Here is a 23,711-nt window from a genome sequence, read left to right on the forward strand (position 1 = left end):
TGGGAAGTTGTGGAATTCTATGCAATAGCCATATTGGATTATTGCTAATACCCAATTGTCTGTTGTAATCTGTTGCCAAGATTGGTAGAATTGGCTTAGTCTTCCCCCCACTGGTGTTGAGTGAAGGGGTTGCGTGACTTGAAAGTCACTGTTTAGGTGGAGGTGTTTTTGTAGTCTGGAATCTTCCCCTACTCCTTGGGAATTGACCCCCCCGATATCCCCTGAAACCTCCCCTTAGGAAGGAACCCTGATATGGTGTGGTTCTTGTTTGTTGGCTGGTGGTGTCTGTGGGTTGGCCACGAAACCCCCCTCTAAATGGAGTTTTTCTGAAAGAGCCTCTGCTCTGCGGGGAGTATAGTGCGCCCATGGCCTTGGCCGTGTCTGTGTCCTTTTTAAGTTTTTCAATGGCTGTATCCACTTCAGAGCCAAAAAGTTGTTTCTCGTTGAAGGGCATATTAAGGACAGCCTGCTGGATTTCAGGTTTGAAGCCTGAAGTGCGTAGCCAAGCGTGTCTCCTTATGGTGACAGCAGTGTTGACTGTTCTTGCTGCAGTATCGGCTGCGTCTAGTGAAGAGCGGATTTGATTGTTTGAGATCGTTTGTCCCTCTTCAACTATTTGCTGCGCCCTTTTTTGGTATTCCTGGGGAAGATGGTCTACGAGAAGTTGCATCTCGTCCCAGTGTGCGCGGTCATATCTGGCCAGCAGCGCTTGTGAATTTGCGATGCGCCACTGGTTGGCTGCCTGTGATGCTACTCTTTTTCCTGCCGCATCAAATTTTCGGCTTTCTTTGTCCGGAGGTGGGGCGTCGCCAGATGTATGTGAATTTGCTCTCTTGCGAGCTGCCCCTACTACCACGGAGTCAGGTGGTAACTGCGAAGTAATAAACACTGGGTCTGTGGGTGGTGGTTTGTATTTTTTTATCCACCCTTGGGGTGATGGCTCTTGATTTTACGGGCTCTTCAAAAATTTGTTTTGCGTGTCGTAACATCCCTGGTAGCATTGGGAGACATTGATATTGGCTGTGTGTAGCCGAGAGGGTGTTAAATAAAAAATCATCCTCTATAGGATCGGAATGCAGTTGGACATTGTGGAATTCTGCTGCCCTAGCCACTAGTTGCGAGTATGAGGTACTGTCCTCTGGCGGTGACGGCTTTGTGGGGTATGACTCGGGATCATTGTCCGGCACTGGGGTGTCATACAGGTCCCAAGCGTCTTGATCCTGATCGTCATGACTTATGGTAGTTTGCGCTGGTGAGTGCATTTGTGGCGGTGTTTGTGCCGGCGATGCCTGTGGTGGAGAGGGCGGAGGCGTGACTTTTTTAACCACTTTGGCTTGTGGTTGTGCGTCATCCTTTGGAAGTCCGATCCTTCTTTTCCTCATGATTGGGGGAAGGGTTGATATCTTCCCTGTGTCTTGCTGGATGTACAGTCTCTTTTGTGTGTAGTCCGATTCTACACTTTGGAGCTCTTGTCCAAATCTGTGCATTTGGCCACTTATTCCTTGTTCCTCTGAGTAGGATGAAGGTGTGGTATTTTTCGGCGCCGAGAGAGAATCTTTTTTCGGTTTCGGCACCGACAGAATTTTTGTTCCTTTCGGCATGGATTCTCGGTGCCGATGTTTTTCGGTGCCGGTATCTTGTTTTTGTCTCTCGGAGCCGCTTTCTCGGCTCCGAGGTTGCTCCATGGCGGTCCCTCGACCGGAGTCGGGTGTCTTCGCTATGAGCGTGCCCTTTTTGGGCGCCTTCGACGGGTCGCCTGTTTTATGGGTCGAGCCATGGCCTGTTGGCAGTGGCGTCCCCTGGGCTTTCGGTTTGTCGATGGATTTACTTTTCGACGTCTTACTCACAGTTTGTTGCTGTTGTTCGACGTCGGAGTCTCCGGATTCTGATCCGGAACCGAGAATGTTTCCTCTTCGTCGTCGAAACGTTGTTTGGTCGGCGTGGACGCCATTTGTAGACGCCTGGCTCTTCGGTCCCGGAGTGTTTTTCTGGACCGGAAGGCTCGACAGGCTTCACAGGTATCCTCCTTGTGCTCGGGGGACAAGCACAAGTTACAGACCAAGTGCTGATCTGTATAAGGATACTTACTGTGACATTTTGGGCAGAAACGAAACGGGGTCCGTTCCATCGGCTTCGATGTCGCACGCGGTCGGGCCGACCAGGCCCCGATGGGGGATCGAAACTACCCCAAAGTCTTCCGATGATCGGTGTCGTTGTACCTAACTATCCCGATACCGAACGGAACAATACCGACGCTTTCTTCCGAGATTCTGACTAACTTTCCGAACCGAAACACGGAGCGAAAAGGAATACGTCCGAACCCGACAGCGGAAAAAAACCAATCTAAGATGGAGTCGACGCCCATGCGCAATGGAGCCGAGGAGGGAGGAGTCCTTCGGTCCCGTGACCAAAAAGACTTCTTCGAAGAAAAACAACTTGTAATACTCCGAGCCCAACACCAGGCAGCGGACTGTGCCAAACATGTGTATCTGCAGCAACATATGCCATCGAACATATATTTATCATTGGAAGTCATAGTGGAACTTGGAGACCAGCAACAACTTCTGAGTCAGCCAAACCAGAGAGAACAGAACCTTCCTTCCCTTTACGGTGGAAAAATCTTGCTTTCAATCTGGGACACAAGTGATGAAGCAATCTGAGAGACTGATCACTAATCATGGTTGCTAACTGTTTTGGCAGCAGGCAGGGATACCAGTTTTCAGCAACTTTGGTGATCATGCTATTTGTGTGTAGAGAAAAGTAGAGGAGGCCTGATGAAAGTGGAGCTTAAATTCTATGCCATCTAGACTGTTAAAGTGCAAAAAATATCACCTAAGGAGGGCTTATCTGGAAAGAAACCAATAAGCTATGTAACCTACTGCAGCTCCATGTACAAGGACGTTGCAGCCCAAGAGCTAACCCTTCAACAGGGTTCTAAAATGTAGCCCACCATCTTGGAAGAATGAAATCATAAATGAAACAGTTATTGAAGTGACATGAGAGAAAATTGGAAAAACAAAATGGGGGGGCTTCAGAGTGTGGCATCCTTTACGTTCGAAGCACTCCTGAGAATACAGTTTGTTTACTCCATGTTATAATTTGAATGAATCAGTAATAAACATTCCAGTCTTAAAGAAGTAAAGAGTTTAGTTACAAAAGATAATGCACGTACATTTAAAACAAGTCTGAGAAATCTATAGTCTCCCTCTGGGAGGGTAGCAGAAGGCCTCAAACCATTTCAATGTTCATCTTGCAACCTCTGCAGAAATATACAAGCTACAGGTTAGTCTAACCAAGCTGGAAGGCCTGCACATACTGCACAAAAGGGAATGGGATATTATACAGACATGGTATGTGTTATAGTTGAAGTATTCCTAAAAAATGAGCCAGTTCGATCTAGGTTCTATGCACCAGTATTCAACATACTATTCTTAAAGGAGCACACTAGTTATATAAAAGATATGTTCCTAAACTAGCTACAAGCATGTCTGAGAATTCTATAGTCTCCATCTGAAAGGGCAGAAGGAGACCTCAAACCATCTCAGTGTTCATCTTGCAGGCTCTGCAGGAATGCACTGGGCTATGGGTGAGCCCAGCCAAGCTGGGAGGCCCGCACAAACTGCTCAAGATGAAATTGGGTATTTTAAGGACAAAACCACCAATTACCTGGCACAGACAAAGGCTTACTAGAGACTTCTTCACCCACGTAACTTCAAGCAGGACTCTGCAGAAGGGAGGGAAAAAAAAAAACAAGAGGCACTTGACAAAAGGCACAGGCATCTGAGCTACGAGGCAAAGTATTCTAATTACTAGATTGAAAACATGAATTAATTAAATGGGGGCTGTGTGGTATGCATTACGGTTGAAGCATTCCTAGGGAAATGAGCCATTTCAATCCATGGTCTAATTTCTATGCACCGGTAATAAACATGCTATTCTTAAAATAGAAAACTAGTCAGTTACATAAAAGATATGTTTCTTAAACTACCTACAAACATATCTGAGAATTCTATAGTCTCCACCTGAAAGGGCAGAAGGAGACCTCAAACCATCTCAGTGTTCATCTTGCAGGCTCTGCAGGAATGCACCGGGCTATGGGTGAGCCCAGCCAAGCTGGTAGGCCTGCACAAACTGCTCAAGATGGAATTGGGTATTTTAATTACTAAAACACCAATTACCTTCCCTGACTGACGCTTAGTATAGATTGCATCATCCAGGTAACTTCATGGAGGTCTGCTGAAGTGAAGGAAAATATAGACATCAGAGCCAATTACTACCAGATACAGAAAAACTACCTATGGGCTTACCTGTAGTTGGGGCTTATAGGAAGGAAGAAATTATTTTTTTCACACTATTTAGTGTCAGAATTCAGATTCCTTTCACTTGACAAAAGTAATGAACTTGAGGCTGCAGGGTAACAACCCAGAACAGCATACCAGGTATAGTGATAGATCCACTCTTAGTCAGCAGGTGGGGGAAACATGTGGGATCTTTCACGAATGTGGATCAATTTCAAGATCAAGCATTTCTAATATGTCTATTTGAATGAATTACTTAGATAAATTGCTGATGTGTTATTCTGTCTCCTACAGGAGAGGTGAGACTGCTTTAAGGTGAAAGGATACGTTCTAACAAAACAATCCAATGCCAACACAAAAGGATATCATACCAACTGTCTTATGTTAAGCCAATTAAGCTAGTAACCCTCTGCTCTAAAAATATGGAGTATTCGTTTTTAAGGACCCTCACCCACTCCAGTAGTGGTATGCTTCATCATCAAGTCTCATCCTAGCGCAGCCGAGGATGGCGGCTGCATAGAATCTGAGCTCCGGAGGGGCCCACGAGTTATCCATCTATTGAGGCCCGATCTCTGGGCTACCCACGTGGGCCGCGGCAGGTGTCGCGCTGGGTGCCCGGCAGGGAGCAGAGGAGCCCGTCTCGGTCGCCAGCAGAGGTGGAGGATGCCGGTGGCCTGGTGCCCGCACCGAGACCGGAAGCGGAGGTACCTGGGCACGCCCGGGTGCGAGCAGACCGGACCGCCGAGAAACACGGGTAAGGCAGAGGTGGTCCCGGTCGCCCTGGGACCTCCTGTGAAGATCCGAAAGTGCTGCGAACGGAGCGGGGAGACCGGCAGCCCGTACCTGAACGCCGGCGGGGGAACCTGAGGCTTCCCCGCGCACGGCTTCAGCACAAAGGCAGAGTGGATGTAAGGAAATGCCTCCTTGGCATGGTTGCCCCCTGACTTTTTGCCTTTGCTGATGCTATGTTTACAATTGAAAGTGTGCTGAGGCCTGCTAACCAGGCCCCAGCACCAGTGTTCTTTCCCTAACCTGTACTTTTGTATCCACAATTGGCAGACCCTGGCATCCAGATAAGTCCCTTGTAACTGGTACTTCTAGTACCAAGGGCCCTGATGCCAAGGAAGGTCTCTAAGGGCTGCAGCATGTCTTATGCCACCCTGGAGACCTCTCACTCAGGACAGACACACTGCTTGCCAGCTTGTGTGTGCTAGTGAGGACAAAACGAGTAAGTCGACATGGCACTCCCCTCAGGGTGCCATGCCAGCCTCTCACTGCCTATGCAGTATAGGTAAGACACCCCTCTAGCAGGCCTTACAGCCCTAAGGCAGGGTGCACTATACCATAGGTGAGGGTACCAGTGCATGAGCATGGTACCCCTACAGTGTCTAAACAAAACCTTAGACATTGTAAGTGCAGGGTAGCCATAAGAGTATATGGTCTGGGAGTCTGTCAAACACGAACTCCACAGCACCATAATGGCTACACTGAAAACTGGGAAGTTTGGTATCAAACTTCTCAGCACAATAAATGCACACTGATGCCAGTGTACATTTTATTGCAAAATACACCCCAGAGGGCACCTTAGAGGTGCCCCCTGAAACTAACCGACTGTCTGTGTAGGCTGACTAGTTCCAGCAGCCTGCCACACTAGAGACATGTTGCTGGCCCCATGGGGAGAGTGCCTTTGTCACTCTGAGGCCAGTAACAAAGCCTGCACTGGGTGGAGATGCTAACACCTCCCCCAGGCAGGAGCTGTGACACCTGGCGGTGAGCCTCAAAGGCTCACCCCTTTGTCACAGCCCAGCAGGGCACCCCAGCTTAGTGGAGTTGCCCACCCCCTCCGGCCACGGCCCCCACTTTTGGCGGCAAGGCTGGAGGGAACAAAGAAAGCAACAAGGAGGAGTCACTGGCCAGTCAGGACAGCCCCTAAGGTGTCCTGAGCTGAGGTGACTAACTTTTAGAAATCCTCCATCTTGCAGATGGAGGATTCCCCCAATAGGGTTAGGATTGTGACCCCCCTCCCCTTGGGAGGAGGCACAAAGAGGGTGTACCCACCCTCAGGGCTAGTAGCCATTGGCTACTAACCCCCAAGACCTAAACACGCCCTTAAATTTAGTATTTAAGGGCTACCCTGAACCCTAGAAAATGAGATTCCTGCAAACAACAAGAAGAAGGACTGCCTAGCTGAAAACCCTTGCAGAGGAAGACCAGAAGACGACAACTGCCTTGGCTCCAGAAACTCACCGGCCTGTCCCCTGCCTTCCAAAGAACTCTGCTCCAGCGACGCCTTCCAAAGGGACCAGCGACCTCTGAATCCTCTGAGGACTGCCCTGCTTCGAAAAAGACAAGAAACTCCCGAGGACAGCGGACCTGCTCCAAAAAGACTGCAACTTTGTTTCAAGAAGCAGCTTTAAAGAACCCTGCAACTCCCCGCAAGAAGCGTGAGACTTGCAACACTGCACCCGGCGACCCCGACTCGGCTGGGGGAGAACCAACACCTCAGGGAGGACCCCCGGACTACTCTACGACTGAGTACCAAAACCTGTCCCCCCTGAGCCCCCACAGCGCCGTCTGCAGAGGGAATCCCGAGGCTTCCCCTGACCGCGACTCTCTGAAACCTAAGTCCCGACGCCTGGAAAAGACCCTGCACCCGCAGCCCCCAGGACCTGAAGGACCGGACTTTCACTGCAGAAGTGACCCCCAGGAGTCCCTCTCCCTTGCCCAAGTGGAGGTTTCCCCGAGGAAGCCCCCCCCTTGCCTGCCTGCAGCGCTGAAGAGATCCCTTGATCTCTCATTGACTAACATTGCGAACCCGACGCTTGTTCTAACACTGCACCCGGCCGCCCCCGCGCCGCTGAGGGTGAAATTTCTGTGTGGGCTTGTGTCCCCCCCCGGTGCCCTACAAAACCCCCCTGGTCTGCCCTCCGGAGACGCGGGTACTTACCTGCAAGCAGACCGGAACCGGGGCACCCCCTTCTCTCCATTATAGCCTATGCGTTTTGGGCACCACTTTGAACTCTGCACCTGACCGGCCCTGAGCTGCTGGTGTGGTGACTTTGGGGTTGCTCTGAACCCCCAACGGTGGGCTACCTTGGACCAAGAACTGAACCCTGTAAGTGTCTTACTTACCTGGTAAAACTAACAAAAACTTACCTCCCCCAGGAACTGTGAAAATTGCACTAAGTGTCCACTTTTGAAATAGCTATTTGTCAATAACTTGAAAAGTATACATGCAATTGAAATGATTCAAAGTTCCTAATGTACTTACCTGCAATACCTTTCAAACAAGATATTACATGTTAAATTTGAACCTGTGGTTCTTAAAATAAACTAAGAAAAGATATTTTTCTATACAAAACCTATTGGCTGGATTTGTCTCTGAGTGTGTGTACCTCATTTATTGTCTATGTGTATGTACAACAAATGCTTAACACTACTCCTTGGATAAGCCTACTGCTCGACCACACTACCACAAAATAGAGCATTAGTATTATCTATTTTTACCACTATTTTACCTCTAAGGGGAACCCTTGGACTCTGTGCATGCTATTCCTTACTTTGAAATAGCACATACAGCGCCAACTTCCTACAGTGGAGGACTGGGCCCTAGGGGTCCAAACAAGGCCAAGCCGTGGAGCACTGAAACATCGGCGGCGGCGCTAGCCCCCTGGAAGCAGAGGGGCGCCGTGCTAGAAGTACCCAAAAAAGAAAGAAAAAAAAAATAATAAAAATAGGAAATACAAAAAAGGAACAGAAAAAGGGAAAGAAACAAAAAGGGAAAAAGTCTGAAAGGCCTGAAGGTTGAGCATCCGGACACTGGTTGGAGGGGAGGAGCATAGCCCACACAGCGGCGGTGGGGGTGTGTGACCCCAGTGCCCGTGCCAGTTCAGGATGGGCGCCGTGGCACCTGGTGAAATGTAGACTGGAGGGATCTGAGGACACCAGGAACTGGGGTGTGAGGGGCCTGAAGGCAGCAGCGTAGGTTACTGGACTGGCAGGGGGGGACGGATGTGACCAGGCCACGATGAACCGCAAGGCAAGTAGTCGGCAGGAGTGAACGGGATAACTGCACCGAGGTAGGGAAAGTGGGGTAGCATTACCACCAAAAGCGGAGGAAGAAGGGAGAACTGAAGTGGTAGACAATCCCTCACGCAGGCCCTACTGAGGCGAAGCCCTGTACGTGCGATGTCCCCCAAGAACTGGTACAAAAATAAAATCATGTAACGTGCATTATCAGTGGAGCGCAAGGGCGGAGACTCACAGGACCCCACACAATCCAAAGTCCAGGACACCCTGGACAAAATCTTGGGCGCAATTGAAGACACTAAAACAACATTGCAGCGCGACATCAACCAAGTTGCAGTCGAGTTAGGACTACTGAGGGCGGATTACCAAAAATTAGCCGATAGAGTTAAAGAGACGGAGTCCGACCTAGCGGATATAGCACCAAAGCAAGAAGATCTGACAGCCATGGTGCTAAACTTAACGGACAGAATGACGAGGCTGGAGCAGAAATCAGAGGACGCAGAGGGACGGAATCGAAGGAACAACGTGCGGGTGGTCGGCCTACCGGAGGGGGCGGAGGGCGCAAACCTGGTGGGATTCCTCCACTGGACCGGCTGACCCCTTTCGTCACGTTGGAACGAGCGCACCGGGTGCCCTCGAGACCCCTGGCTCCAGGTAGGCCGAACCCGTGTGGTGATTGCTAGGTTGTTACACTACAAGGACAGGGACACATTGCTTCAGAGGGCCAGAGAAACAGGCCCATTTAAGGTGGCGAACGGGGAGGAGACGCTGTTCCCGGACTTTACACTCAAAGTTCAGACCAAACGCGCCTCATTCTTGGCGGTTAAGAGGGCCCTCAGGGGAGAGGGGATCCAGTACTCGCTCCTCTTCCCGGCCAGGCTGAGGGTGATCCAGGAGGGCCAGACGATTTCTTTCCAGTCCCCAGAGGGGGCATGGGAGTGGCTGGAAGCACGTGGAGTTCGGTCAGAGCAGCGCACGAGAGAAGCCCGAGCCGTGAGTGGATCCCACAGAGGTCCAGGGAGACGACGGAATAGAAACCCCTACCACACAGCACCAAACGAAGCACAGAGGGAGAAGGGAAAGAAAGTGGCCCTGGAGGCAGCGGCCGCCATGAGCGGGGAGGTGTCCCTCCAAGAGGGCTCAGGAAAAGATTCAGACGACACAGCTGTGTCCTCCGCGGAGGGCTCGGGCAGCCCTAGGGTGACCTCGCAGACAGCAGATGAACTCTGATAACTGAACAAACAAGATGACCCCGAGACGAGGAGACCTGCACGAGCTGGAGGCCCCTCCGATCACGCCCCCCTACAACCGGATTCTCGTCCATTCTGTCAGACTGGCGAGAACTTATATTAAACTGTTGAATACGTTGCACAGTTGCACAATTTTCTGGGCAACCTTCTGTTTGAGAGGCGCCCTGGGGAGGGGGAATTGGGTTTTAAGTTTACAAGTTTTGATGGTGTTGGGGCAGAAGTGGTTAAACGGTGTAAGGTATGTAATAAGATCGGGGCGGGGGGACCGCAACACCTCTGATATATCAACATGGCTGAGTATAATCTCTTAACTTGGAATATACGGGATATGGGGTCGCCAGCCAAAAGGCACAGAATATTATCCTATCTAAAGAGAAAGGGTATTCAGGTGGCAATGCTACAGGAGACCCACCTAGCCACAGGAGAAGCAGAGAAGTTGAGACGCAGGTGGAGAGGACAGGTGTTTGCCACAGAGTACTCCGCGTATGCAAAGGGTGTACTGATTTGGGTCAGCGCTGGGGGTCCCCTTCGAAGTAGTGTCAACTGACAGACCAGGAGGGCAAATTTGTAATAGTGGACGGGAAGCTACACGGCACCCCAATAGTTCCGAGTAGTATCTACGCTCCATTTCAGGATCAGGCCCCCTTCATAACGAGTTTGCCAAGTCACCTTACCCGACAGCAGACAGGAGAACTATTAATAGGTGGTGACTTTAATAGCATACTAGATGTCGACTTGGACCGTTCCTCCCCGCCATTACCAGGGGCAGCAACACCTAAGGTAGCTAGAAAATTGAGAGTGATTGGGGTCCTTCCTGGGGCTTTGTTGACGTGTGGAGAGAACAGCACCCCCATGACAAAGACTACTCATATTACTCTGGTCTCCATCGGGTGCACACCAGGATAGACAGGGTGGTGTGCACGGTGAACTTGGTGCAAGGTGTGACCCACTCTGAATACCTGGGGCGTACCTTATCGGACCATAATCCCTTACTGTTTACGTGGAGAGAGGCCGGAGGCATGCACCCCCCCCATCCCGGCGTGGAGACTGACCCCGGCCTAACTAGAAGATCAGACATACAGAGAAGCCCTCCGTTTGCATCTAGTTGACCATATTAAAATGGATAAGGGATCGACGCCTTCTAGGTCAACGGAATGGGAAACGCTCAAAGTGTTGACGAGGGGTTACTGCCTAGGACAAATGGTAGGTGTAGGAAGTTGGCTCTGTATGCACTATTTCAAAGTAAGGAATAGTATACAGAGTCCAAGGGTTCCCCTTATAGGTAAGATAGGGGCAAAAAGAGAATTCTAATGCTCTATTTTGTGGTAGTGTGGTCGAGCAGTAGGCTTATCAAAGGAGGAGTGTTAAGCATTTGTTGAATACACACAAGCAATAAATGAGGAACACACACTCTGAGACAATTCCAGGCCAATAGGTTTTTGTATAGAAAAATATATTTTCTTAGTTTATTTCAAGAACCACAGGTTCAAGATTTACATGTAATACTTCAAATGAAAGGTAATGCAGGTAGGTACTTTAGGAACTTTGAATAATCAAAATAGCATACACAGGAGTTCGGATCCTTCAGGTCCTGGGGGCTGCGGGTGCAGTGTCCCTACCAGGTGTCGGGTTCTTGGAAGCAGGCAGTCGCGGTCAGGGGGAGCCCCGGGATTCCCTCTGCAGGCGTTGCTGCGGGGCGGCAACTCTGGCTACTCATGGTCTCGCAGTCGCCGGGGAGTCCTCCCTGAAGTGATTGTTCTCCACAAGTCGCGCCGGGGGCGACGGGTGCAGAGTGTCAAGTCTCGCGCTTCCGGCAGGAAACGCAAGTTGTTTTAAAGTTGCTCCTTTGTTAAAAAGTTGCAGTCTTGGGTGAACAGAGCCACTGTCCTCGGAAGTTCTTGGTCCTTCTAGATACAGGGCAGTCCTCTGAGGCTTCAGAGGTCGCTGGTCCCTGGGGAGAGCGTCGCTGGAGCAGTGTCTTTAGAAGTAGGGAGACAGGCCGGTAGAGCTGGGGCCAAAGCAGTTGGTGTCTCCGTCTTCTCTGCAGGGTTTTTCAGCTTAGCAGTCCTCTTCTTAGGTTGCAGGAATCTGAGTTGCTAGGTTCTGGGGAGCCCTTAAATACTACAATTTAAGGGCGTGTTTAGGTCAGGGGAGTTAGTAGCCAAAGGCTACTAGCCCTGAGGGTGGGTACAGCCTCTTTGTGCCTCCTCCTGAGGGGAGGGGGTCACATTCCTATCCCTATTGGGAGAATCCTCCATCTGCAAGATGGAGGATTTCTAAAAGTCAGAGTCACCTCAGCTCAGGACACCTTAGGGGCTGTCCCGACTGGCCAGTGACTCCTCCTTGTTTTTCTCATCTCCTCCGGCCTTGCCGCCAAAAGTGGGGCGGTGGCGGGCAACTCCACTAGCTGGAGTGCCCTGGGGTGCTGTAACAAAGGGGGAAGAGCCTTTGAGGCACACCGCCAGGTGTTACAGTTCCCGCAGGGGGAGGTGATAAGCATCTCCACCCGGTACAGGCTTTGTTACTAGCCACAGAGTGACAAAGGCACTCTCCCCATGTGGCCAGCAACATGTCTGGAGTGTGGCAGGCTGCTAGAACCAGTCAGCCTACACGGGTAGTCGGTTAAGGTTTCAGGGGGCACCTCTAAGGTGCCCTCTGGGGTGTATGTTACAATAAAATGTACACTGGCATCAGTGTGCATTTATTGTGCTGAGAAGTTTGATACCAAACTTCCGAGTTTTCAGTGTAGCCATTACGGTGCTGTGGAGTTCGTGCATGACAGACTCCCAGACCATATACTCTTATGGCTACCCTGCACTTACAATGTCAAGGTTTTGCTTAGACACTGTAGGGGCATAGTGCTCATGCACTTATGCCCTCACCTATGGTATAGTGCACCCTACCTTAGGGCTGTAAGGCCTGCTAGAGGGGTGACTTATCTATACTGCATAGGCAGTGTGAGGTTGGCATGGCACCCCGAGGGGAGTGCCATTTCGACTTACTCGTTTTGTCCTCACCAGCACACACAAGCTGGCAAGCAGTGTGTCTGTGCTGAGTGAGGGGTCCCCAGGGTGGCATAAGATATGCTGCATCCCTTAGAGACCTTCCCTGGCATCAGGGCCCTTGGTACCAGGGAGTACCAGTTACAAGGGACTTACCTGGATGCCAGGGTGTGCCAATTGTGGAAACAAAAGTACAGATTAGGGAAAGAACACTGGTGCTGGGGCCTGGTTAGCAGGCCTCAGCACACTTTCAAATCATAACTTAGCATCAACAAAGGCAAAAAGTCAGGGGGTATGTAAGGAAATGCCTCCTTGGCATGGTTACCCACTATCTTACCTCTAAGGGGAACCCTTATGTAGTGCATACAGAGCCAACTTCCTACAGGGTAACCATGCCAAGGAGGCATTTCCTTACAGTAGGGGTGAGAAGAACACTGGAATGGGAGCTGATCAGGCTTGAGCGGATAATACATGAGGGTGAACGAAGTAGAGGAGGGGAGGCGCACGAGGAGTATGCCCAGGTGAGGAGATCTCTCTCAGGTCGAAGAACAGCTTCGCTGCAAGAACATCCAAAAATATTTAGCCTCACTACAATCAGAGGAGGGTAGATCGGGCAGGATGCTAGCGTGGATGGTGCGGCCGGGAGGGGAGAGTGAGCCCATCGCGAGCGTGCGAGATAGAGAGGGGGAACGAAGATGCAACCCGGGCCCTATAAATGATGCTTTTAAAGAATATTATACGTACCTATACAGAAGCCCGGGTGAGCTCAGGACAGAGGAACTAGATAGTTATTTACATCAACTCCCCCTGACTACACTGACACACAAAGAACATGATAGATTGGGGGACTGGTGACAGCAGAGGAAGTGCAGGAGGCCATCTCGCAGTTGGCCCCAGGGAAGACTCTGGGTACAGATGGTCTCCCAATGGACTTGTACAAAAAGTATGTGAAGTTGTTGACCCCAGAGTTAGTGGAGATATATACAGAAGCATTGCATTGTGGCATATTGCCTGACTCACTCAGGGAGGCCTTGGTGGTCCCCTTGCCCAAGCTGAAAACAAGGGAGGCCTCGTGACTGATTTCGGCCCCCTATTGATGCTGAACAGCGATTTTAAAATCCTCAGCAAGATATTGGCAAACCGCTTGCTCAGCTGCATACCCACCTTAGTGCACACAGACCAGAACGGATTTGTCCCGAACCAAAATACCTCCCTGAACCCTCAGGTGCCTATTCGCCATCTTACACATGCCCAGAGAAGAGAAACCCCCATCGGGAGTGTTATTAGCAGTGGACTTGGAGAAAGCCTTTGACTCGGTGAGGTAGGACTACATGAGGGGGGTGATGCTGCGGATGGGCTTGGGGGAGGGATGGGTGGACCTACTATACGCGGCTCCACTAGCAAGGGTTTGGACGGGCAGGATGGTATCGGAGACCTACCCTATATATAGGGGAACAAGACAGGGCTGTCCTCTGGCCCCACTATTATTCGCCCTGGCCATTGAACCGCTAGCTGCCAAGATGCGGGGCGACGGAGTTGACAGGGGACGGTCAGTGCATGTTCTCGTTATTTGCTGATGACATTCTCATTTACCTCAGAGACGGAGAGTCTGGACTCCCCTGGGCCCTACGGTCTTTGGAGCATTTTGGAGCTCTGTCGGGACTACGCCTCAGTGCTGCCGAGCAGTGAGCGCCCTTCCACGTGCCCAAGAAGACGTGGTTTGGGCGCCGCGAACCTTTAAGTACCTGGGTATAATGGCCAGAATAGCACTATCCAATATGATTATGCTACCTCGCCTCCTCCATTACTTTGCTAATTTACCGCTGTTGATTCCAGCATTGTGATTTCGCGAGTTGAACGCCCTGCTTAGGGAACTTATATGGGACGAAGGCCGTAGACGCACATCGCTCTCCATCCTTTGCAGGCCTGCTCAGTCCGGTGGGGGGGGGGGGGGGGGTCTAGGAGTACCAGATTTTGAAACCTATGATTTGGCGTCCCAACTGCAGTGGGTATCCAAGTGGTTTGCTGGAAAAGGTCCCCTAGACAGATGCTCTGCCGATGCTGAGAAGAGCACGGACCGAATCATTGCACACATGATAAACCAGCGGGTGGCCAGCCAAACAGATAGCCTAATGACGAGGGTCGCTGCGGCGTGCTGGAAGAGATGCACAAAACAGGTGTGAGTAGGACCGCCCTAGTCGCCTGCCCTGCCGCTGTCGGCACTGATGGTGGAGCAGGGAGATGGGAGCTTGGTGGGCACTGGATTGGGAGTCTGGAAAAGAGCGGGAGTGGAGAAGGTGGGGGACCTATATCGGGACGGGGCGCTGAGACCCTTTGCCGACCTGGTGGCAGGTAGCATACCACAGGGGCAGTTCCTGTTATACCAGAAATGAATACACATCTTGAAGGAACAATGGGGGACGATTAACAGAGCCTGCTACTCACCGGGTATTACACCTCCTATTGATATCTGGGGACGACACCCAACTAATTACCAAACTGTACCGGGCCCAAAGCGAGGACGCAGTAAACCCGCTCCAGCCCCAGAGGGAGAAGACAGTGAACAGGGACCTAACAGACACGGAATGGAGTAGGGTGCTGGCGTACCCGCGGACGGTCTCCAGAAACACACGACTAAGATACATCCAGTATAATTACATCCATAGGACGTACCTTACTCCACATCGCTTCTCCTTAATATATAGTGGTGCCCCAAGGACATTGCGCAGACGCAGACTTTGATCATTTGTTATGGAATTGCCCAGAACTCCAGCAGGGCTGGGGCGCGGTATTGGCCGACCTGAATAGATTATTCAATGTGGAACTGACTTTGGCCCCTACTGTGTGCTTGCTCGGACTCAGAACGAGATTCCCACGCGAGAAAGTGAGAGGCCGTTTCTTAGACTTAGCCCTGGTCCTTTATAGGAGGTTAATCACCTTAGGATGGAAGATTATTAATTATTAATGGGGGCACCAAGAGCCCCCCCCCCCATTGCAAAGATGGAGACAGGACGTGACGAAGTGGGCTAGGGTAGAGCTACAGGTCCTGAAGAGCGAAGAAGCACGAGGCCTCTGCCAGACCCCCATAGCACCCACCTGGGAGGAAATCCTGATGAAATGGGACCATATGGCGAGGGGAGAGGAGTCAGCTTCAGGAGGAGGTGGTGACATTTAGCCTGGGAACGGGTGAAGAAGGAAAGAGGACTAGATAATAGAGATGGCACGGCTCGTAGAAAAGGCCAGAGGTTACAGCAGAGGAGAAAGTAGGCGGCCGAGGACCTGGCCATGGGCCTCGAGAGGGTGAGACTGGGATAGCTATGACTGACTAGGCACTGACCCAGATGCCCACTTACATACGAAAGAGCCAGTAGAGACAATAACTGGGGCACAAACCGCGACCCGGTAGAGCAATACCATGGTTTACCCCCTTAACCAGTTCCACTCACACCCACAGACACCATCAAGTAGAGTTGTTGGTTAGTGTTAGTTGAAGGCTGTCAAACGTGCATACGAATAAAAAGATCGCTAAGCCGTGCATACGGAAGGAATGTATGTATATGAGACCTCAACAAACTGAGTATGTAGATTGTATAAGGCTGAAATACAGGATCCGGGAGTGACTCGATGTGAATAACGCACATAGATTGACAGTGGGATGTGAACACGAATGACGATGGACTTGGCGAACGCAAGTTTGGACCATATGGTGAAATGCACATGTACGACAGTAAAATGTTTTTAAAAATAATTACAAAAAATAATAATCATCAAGTCTCAGCCTGGTCCCTAAAGACTAGGATGGGCTTGACTGTGCCAGGGTGCACTTAGAATAATAGTTACCACCCGGGGTATACAAAGGCTAAAAATACCTTAAGCAACCCAGGCACCCACTTTACTGGGGGTTGCTCTGGTATGGTTATAATTCTATAAGGTGGGTAACCATGAGTGATAACGACTTCACATATTCATTTCATGTTTCAGCATGTAGGTACTGGCTGCTAAGGTCTTGTTTTTTTTCCCCCCCAGGAAAGATGTACAGAGGTTGTACAGTGGAGGATATGGCGTTTGCTTGAGGGACACCACCCATCTAGATCTTGAGAAACTGGCTTGCTTCCTCCCACCCCTTTGCGGGCTACTGGAGTAATCACACAGGTAACACAAAAAAAGGGTGCAAGTGGAGAGGCAAACTTTTAGCAGCAGACCTAAACAATGACTCATGTTTAATCACAGTTAAAATGTTAATATTTTGTGACGGGACAAAACTCCATCAACCACGAGACGTTACACAGATTACAAGGCATTTTGCTTTTACAGCTTCGGACATGATAAAGGACTAGGGCTCACTTGAGCTGTCCGTGGTCACCCTGAAGCACTAATTTATTTGGTACCTACATGCATTAGCTGCACCACTTGAGTCATTTGCAGTTTAGAATGACATGTACCACTAAGACCGGGAATTACACACTGGACTTTAGAGAGCCTGAACTTCCGCAAGCTGTAAGGTTTTAGATAGGCATAATTTGATACTGTTATTAGTGTTCCTACAATGTAGGACCAAGCCAGGCTGGATTGCCTGAACCTATATTGTATGGGAGTGAAGAGGATATTAGTAAAAACACAATTAATATTTTACCTTTAGTGCACAACAGTGCAGGCACTCAGCTACTCTGTCCATGGGTCTTACACGGTTGTCTGGGCTGCAAAATAAGAAATATTATTTGCTTCAGGATACAAAAGGAATAATCAAGGAGCAAGACTACAGCAAATACAAGATTGGACTCCACGACCATTCCACTCAAACCACAGCCCCAGTTTTTTTTTGCAGCGGTGTGGGCAGAGTATACGCGAGAAAGTTCCCAAAATAGGTTTTGCTAAAAACTAATAAAACGTGACCTATGGGTGGTTCAACAGCATTGCAGGCAACTTTACAACCACAACATTGTGAAAAGCTAGCCCAAAGGGAATTTGTTATGGGATCATTTCTAAACAATATCAGATATATATGAAAAACAATTGTAAACCAATCCCCCTCATGCATATATATGCTCCGATTCCTGTCCTTTGCCCCATCAAGTACTCAGAGAGTGTATTATGTGGTGTGGTGTGGTTGTGTGACCTCACTGTGTAAAACACTACCAACCCCTTTAGGACCAGTCAGGTTGTGTTTGCTTAACCCTTAGCTCAACTCTGGGTAGCTGCGGCTCTGAGCAGTCAGGCTCACACACAGGAACAAGTGTAAAGCATTCAAAACAGCACCAAAACAATTGAAAAAATACAAGACACCTAAGAAATCACACACCAATTTCTACAAATAATTTAGATTTTTTATATAATTTCTGACACCACAAAGAAAAAGATCCACCAGAGGGTCCCAGAGATACAGAATTTACAAGGTATAGTAAATCAACATTTTTACTTAACAGCGAACAAGCACTGGCAAGTTTAAGAAATTTGACAGAATTTTTTTTACCCTGGAAATCTTTTAAGTATCAATGTGGTTACTTAGAGTAACTTTAGGTGACCCATTCCAGCTCCAGTGGTTGGAATCTGAAAGTACTACTTGTTTTTGTTTTATTTTAATTTTTTCCTTTGAATCAAAGGGTGTGTGTGAAACCAGATCCCTCTGGCTTGGGCTAAACCCCCGTGAGTGTGCAAGCTCTGAGATTTTTGTTTTTATGCCTTTTGATTGTTGAGATGCCTGCAGAAAAAGCATAATATCTGTGTTTGTGGTGCGGGTGCAGGGTCAACTGTGTGTGGAAACGAAGGGGTAACTTCATGGAATGTGGTGCTCGATACAACTTTCGTTTTGGACTTTTTCTATTAACAGGAATATCAGTACCAGGATTTTTCCTCTCACGTCAACTTACTCCATGTCTTGCACTGCATAGAGGAAAGTTATTAACGTTTCCAAATTTAATTTTATGAGGACCAGGGAATGGGATGGATGGATTTTTCTGGGCACCTCAAGGCAGGACTTAAAACATGTTCTTTTTCACACTCGCTCTTCAGTCAAATTGTAACAGATGAATGTCAGAAAATGAGCCCTCATGTACAAGACCAATCCGGATATTAATTGCTACAAGGGTAAACAAAGGCTAGAAATAACTTATGTTATGAGTAATTGAAGAGGAGTGTCCTCACATTACTAAGGCAGTGAAGCGCTTTCTTAATCTGGGTACCTTTTTAATGGTTTCTGGGAGTTCTATGCATCCATGATGTATGGTTGCAAAGGGATAGATATTTGTCAGTTTAGTAATGGTTCATGCTGATTAGTGTGAAAGCAAAAGAAGTTTTATCCGTCTCAAGATGTTTGTAGTGTATTGTACCAAACATCCTTGCTATTTTTCACTTAGCTGTGTCTTCAACTGTTTTTATACTGAAAGAGCAGTAAGCTGGATAGCACAAGCACAGATGCTGCCAGGTGGGTGCAATGAACAAGCCACACAGATAACAAGTTGGAAAGCAGCACTCATCCTAGGAATAGTGTCCGGTAGCTATGTTATGCAGTTCATTTCTATATTAAGTAACATGTTCTTGTGTTATGTTACACTGCTGCACGTGGCTTCTTTGTACATAAGTATAGCACAAATTTAATTTCTGGTGATTTGCAAGTCAGGATTCAAAAGACAATTCTTTTGTGGGTTCAGTTTGTGTTTTAACACTTAAGAGTCATGCCAGACACCTCGCCCAGATCTTCTCTTTAATTACCTGGATTATCCACCTCAGTATAAGTTTGAAGCACAATTTTGTGTGCATGCGTAGACTAGCAAGAGAGCGAAAAGAGACTCTCTGCAATGGGAGGGCATATAGTGTTTGTTTAGTAAAATGATCTTATTTGAGAAGTAGGTTGGAGGAAAGCACTTGAATAAAGCCAAAACAAATATCAGCGAGCTGGGAGGAGGTGGGTGGAACGGAACACTGCAATAAAAAGCAGGCAGCTACTAGCCTAAAACACCCTTAGTGAAAGGGGATCACCAAAGAGAAAAATTGGGAAGTAATCATTCCTAGGAAACACCAGTGATTGGAAAAACGTTTTTCCCTTTCATTCATAGATGTTTCAAATGCACTTCCAAAACAATGTGTAAGAATGTTCTGAAGCAATATAGAGCCACATACAAAGTGTGCAACGGGACACCTACGGGTTCCTGCACAAAAGTGACAGCTTTATTTTGTGGTTGATTAAGAGTACCATTGATCTGGGAGTCGTCACGTTATTGTGAATTATCAGAAGATGAGTCTGCTAATAAGTGCTCTCCAAATAGTAACCATTTACAATTTATAAGAAGTCTTTATGCAACGGTTTTCAAACAACCTTCTCGTACTTGAAATAAGGAAGGTTACTCAAGCTGCATTATTCATGAACTGCTTAAATGGCGGGGCACTTGAATTATGTGGCAGGAGAGGGCCAAATTATGCGGAATGTTGAGTAAATTATGGAGCAAGAAAAGGCAAATCATGTGGAATAGCGCACCACATTTTGTAATCGCATCACTTCATTATTTCATCTTTTTTAAACTTGGTAACTCTTAGCACTGGCTGCACCTCATTTGTACAAACCTAACCTTTCTGCTGCTTATTGCTATATTTGAGTGTTACCAGTCCCGCTTGGTGTGGCCTTCCATTCCGTGGCAACATGTGTTATCAACTTTTTACTAACTTTTCAACCGTTTGAGCTAGAAGCACTTTTGTTAAAATCTGCAGATTATGCAGCAGATGGCTGATTGTGTGGCAAAGGCGGCAAATCTATAATTATACCCCCCACCCAAAAAAAAAAAAACTCGCTGTGGCTGCACAACTGCATAATTCCAGTGGCCCTGCTTAAAGGGCACATTCACACATTTCATGTTTGCCCGAACTAGAGCAGAACAAATTCAGAGCACCATACACGCCACTGCCTCACTGAACACCAAGTTTTTGTTTTTTCTGCTGTTGACTCAAGTTCCTTAATGTTCGGTCAGTGTGATAATACATATACCAAGCAAGTCGCGCGGTGAACTGCATGAGATATCACAGTATGTAAAAGGGGAGTTGAAACTGCTGCCAAAATATGTTGTGAAGTATCTATCGCTAAATGTGAAGGTGGTGTCCATCATCAACCCAGCTCCATAGAGTGGAACGGAGGGACTTCCTGAATCTGAGAACATTGAACTGGTGTCAGCAAGAGCCTGTGGACCGGAAACTGCAAGAGGGCACTCTATACTGGAAACAGAACAGCAAGAACGAAAAAGCTCGTTCCCGACTGTTTCCCAGGAGATCTGAGTGTTCAGATTACCCTATGGAACGAAATGCCAGCGCGAAGAAGCACCCGCTCGCACAGGCCTTGAAAATGTGCCTGTTGGTAGGAAAATAATTCATCTATCAACTGCCAAAGCACAGCACAACGGAGGAGCAAACGGGAAGACGCGAGGGGATCTTAAATACAATAAAACATCGCCCTATTTACTGGAAGATTTCAAGGTTTCCATGCCTTCCCAAAAAATATTTTCTGAGAGCATAAACTCTAGTAGCTGGTCACTGTTTTGAGGAGCTCAATGCCGGATGCTGTACTGACTAACACAAGCACCCCCCCCCAATGCCTACAAAATGTTAACACTAGGGTGCAATTAATTAAATAGCTTACAATTCTGCAACACTTTAATTTCTAAAGGAGTTTTGGCTGTTTAGTAATCAGTTTTTATTCAGCCCGATGAAAATGTCAGAAACATGATATTGGGTTCAGGGGTGTGGAATTTATTAAAATATCTACTTGTCCAGGAGACAGGTTGCTTCTCAAATCTACTTGTCCTGCAAAATGATCTACTTGTCCTTTTGGTGCCATGTAGTGTGGCGCCAAATTATGGCAGCAATCTCATTATGTAAGAGCTCTGATAATAACCTCTTGATTATGCCAGGGCTACTACCATAGTAGGGCTTGAATACTTGCAGTTTCAATCCCTACTGTAGCAATTTCCTTATTTTGCCACCTTTCTGCAGATCTGAATACTGGGGCTGGAGGAAGCAGTAAGCAATAGTCCCAGGGCTGGAATGCCTTTGAGTCTGCAAACCTACTAACCTGCATGTTTTAAAGATTTTCACCAGCTTCTCTCTAATATTTTCCCATAATAAGAAAGGTTGGACATTTACTCCTGACAATGGCAGAATTAGAACTTCTTCCAGGGTTGGGAAGAAAGTGGCTGGGAGAAAATGAACTTGCAAATGCTCAATAGATTTTCACATGAGCAAATCTACACATGCGTATTTACCCATGCTAAAATACAGTTCACAAATATTTTATAGGGGTACGACATACCATGGGTGCACTTTTGTGACCTTCTTTAAGAATCTGGGGCCACATGTAGGTAGGTTCAGATTTGCGACCCACAAATTGCGAGTCAGAGCGAGTCGCAATTTGCGAGTCACAAATCCGAATGTAGGATGGTGTCCCTGACACCATCTGTGATTCGCAAGGGCTTCGCAAATGCCCACCTCATGAATAATCATGAGGTGGGTCGCAATTTGCGACCCCCTTGCGAATGGCGGCCCTCACAGGGTTGGTGGCCTGCTGGAGGCAGCAGACCACCCTGTGACTGCTTTTCAATAAAGCAGTTTTTTTTTTGGTAATGCAGCCCGTTTTCCTTAAAGGAAAACGAGATGCATTACAAAAACGAAAAATTAAATGTTTTCGTTTCATTTTTTCAGAGCAGGCAGTGGCCCATCTGATAAAATGTTTACAGTGACATTCACAATGGGGAAGGGGTCCCATGGGACCCCTTCCCTTTTGCGAAAGTGTTAGCACCCATTTGAAATGGGTGCAAACTGCGATTGGTTTGCGCCCGCGTTCGCAGAACAATCCTACATAGCACTGCGAGTCGCAATTAGGAAGGGAACACCCCTTCCTAATTGTGAGTCGCAAACCTGTTTTGCGATTCGGTAACCAGGTTACCGAATCGCAAAACTGGGTTTGTGCATCGCAATATGCTTTTTGCACGTCGCACACAACGAAAGTCGCTGTTTGCGACATGCAAAAAGCTACCTACATGTGGGTCTTGGTCCCTAATTAGGTCTGGTGTTAACAAAAGACATTTTGTTTTTATTAAACTTCTATTTCTCTCTCTTTCGGCTAGCTTTACTGTGAGTGATTGCATTCTGCTCTTCCACAAGGAGCATATTGGCACACAAAGTAGTTTTGTTCAGTGTCAGGAACTACAGTGGCAATCAGTGACGTAACGAAACTGGAGGGTGCCCCTTTGCAAAGAACATGGAGCCCCCTATCCAGACTCACTCATGGCAGGTGCTGTGCTGAAGGGGCCCCCTGGAGGGCAGCTGCGGGCCTTTGTTATGCCACTGGTGGCAACGTGTGCTTGTAGAGTTCAAAAACGTTTTGGGGGGGTTTTTGCCAGTGTTTGTTACAATGTTGAGGGCCTGGTAGCTCCCACAACAATAAAGTGTTATAAAAGCCATGTCAAAACAAGAAACGCATTGATTAAACTAAAAGGGACTTATAAAAATGTGTCAGATCAGTTGGCTTTGTCAGTGTTTGTTTATTTTCATGCTTCCCATAATAGTGTTGAAAATGGTTACACTGATTTTCCATTAGAAATATTTTTGGGAAATACTAGCATGCATCAAAACATTTTACTAAATGACACTTCATTTGCATCTAATCAGAGAGCATTCTGGGAGCATTATACTTAGCCTCATAGCCTAAACTTTTCAAACATGTGTATACACTTTTTTTTTGTTTGTGTACTGGAACCAACGTCAGTAGTGAAGTGTGACCTTAAAACATTTATTTACAGCACTCACCCTAATAATGAAGGCTTTCAAATAATGAACCATAAATACAAGTTCGAACAGCATTATCTTTTGGAAACACATTACCTCAACTGCAGAGAGTTCCACTCTCTGTAAACAGGCAGCCAAAGGGTTTGTGCTGCAGAGGGTTGGGCCTACTTGTCCCAAGGACAAAGTAAACATAAAAACTTGTTGCCCTTGACCCCAAACAAGATGTCCCGGGCGCCGGGCAATAGGAATTCCACATCCCTGTGGGTTACAAGGAGAGTCGCCTGTACTTACTCTCAAAGGAACGCAATGTTTTCTTTCGTATAACCATTGCTCAGGCAGTCCCAGCCAATCAGAAAGAGTACAACTGT

The 23,711-nt window shown here is 48.0% G+C and overlaps 1 long non-coding RNA gene and 2 other non-coding genes across 5 annotated transcripts in view; all 3 read right to left on the minus strand.

Moving 5' to 3' along the window:
• LOC138261668 (uncharacterized) overlaps nucleotides 1-23,711 on the minus strand; it is a 72,591-nt gene that overhangs the window by 27,143 nt on the left and 21,737 nt on the right. For all 3 annotated transcript variants that reach the window (XR_011199132.1, XR_011199133.1, XR_011199131.1), the window contains 2 exons: nucleotides 17,213-17,276; nucleotides 3,667-3,724 (listed from right to left, as the gene is read on the minus strand). This is a non-coding gene — a long non-coding RNA (uncharacterized lncRNA). The remainder of the gene's footprint in view (nucleotides 1-3,666; nucleotides 3,725-17,212; nucleotides 17,277-23,711) is intronic.
• Nucleotides 3,483-3,616, minus strand: LOC138262514 (small nucleolar RNA SNORA9). Its single transcript, XR_011199242.1, has one exon. It is a non-coding gene; the product is annotated as a small nucleolar RNA SNORA9 (small nucleolar RNA).
• Nucleotides 3,995-4,128, minus strand: LOC138262513 (small nucleolar RNA SNORA9). Its single transcript, XR_011199241.1, has one exon. It is a non-coding gene; the product is annotated as a small nucleolar RNA SNORA9 (small nucleolar RNA).

This window comes from Pleurodeles waltl, chromosome 10 (genome assembly GCF_031143425.1).
Source record: "Pleurodeles waltl isolate 20211129_DDA chromosome 10, aPleWal1.hap1.20221129, whole genome shotgun sequence".
NCBI classification, from domain to species: domain Eukaryota; kingdom Metazoa; phylum Chordata; class Amphibia; order Caudata; family Salamandridae; genus Pleurodeles; species Pleurodeles waltl.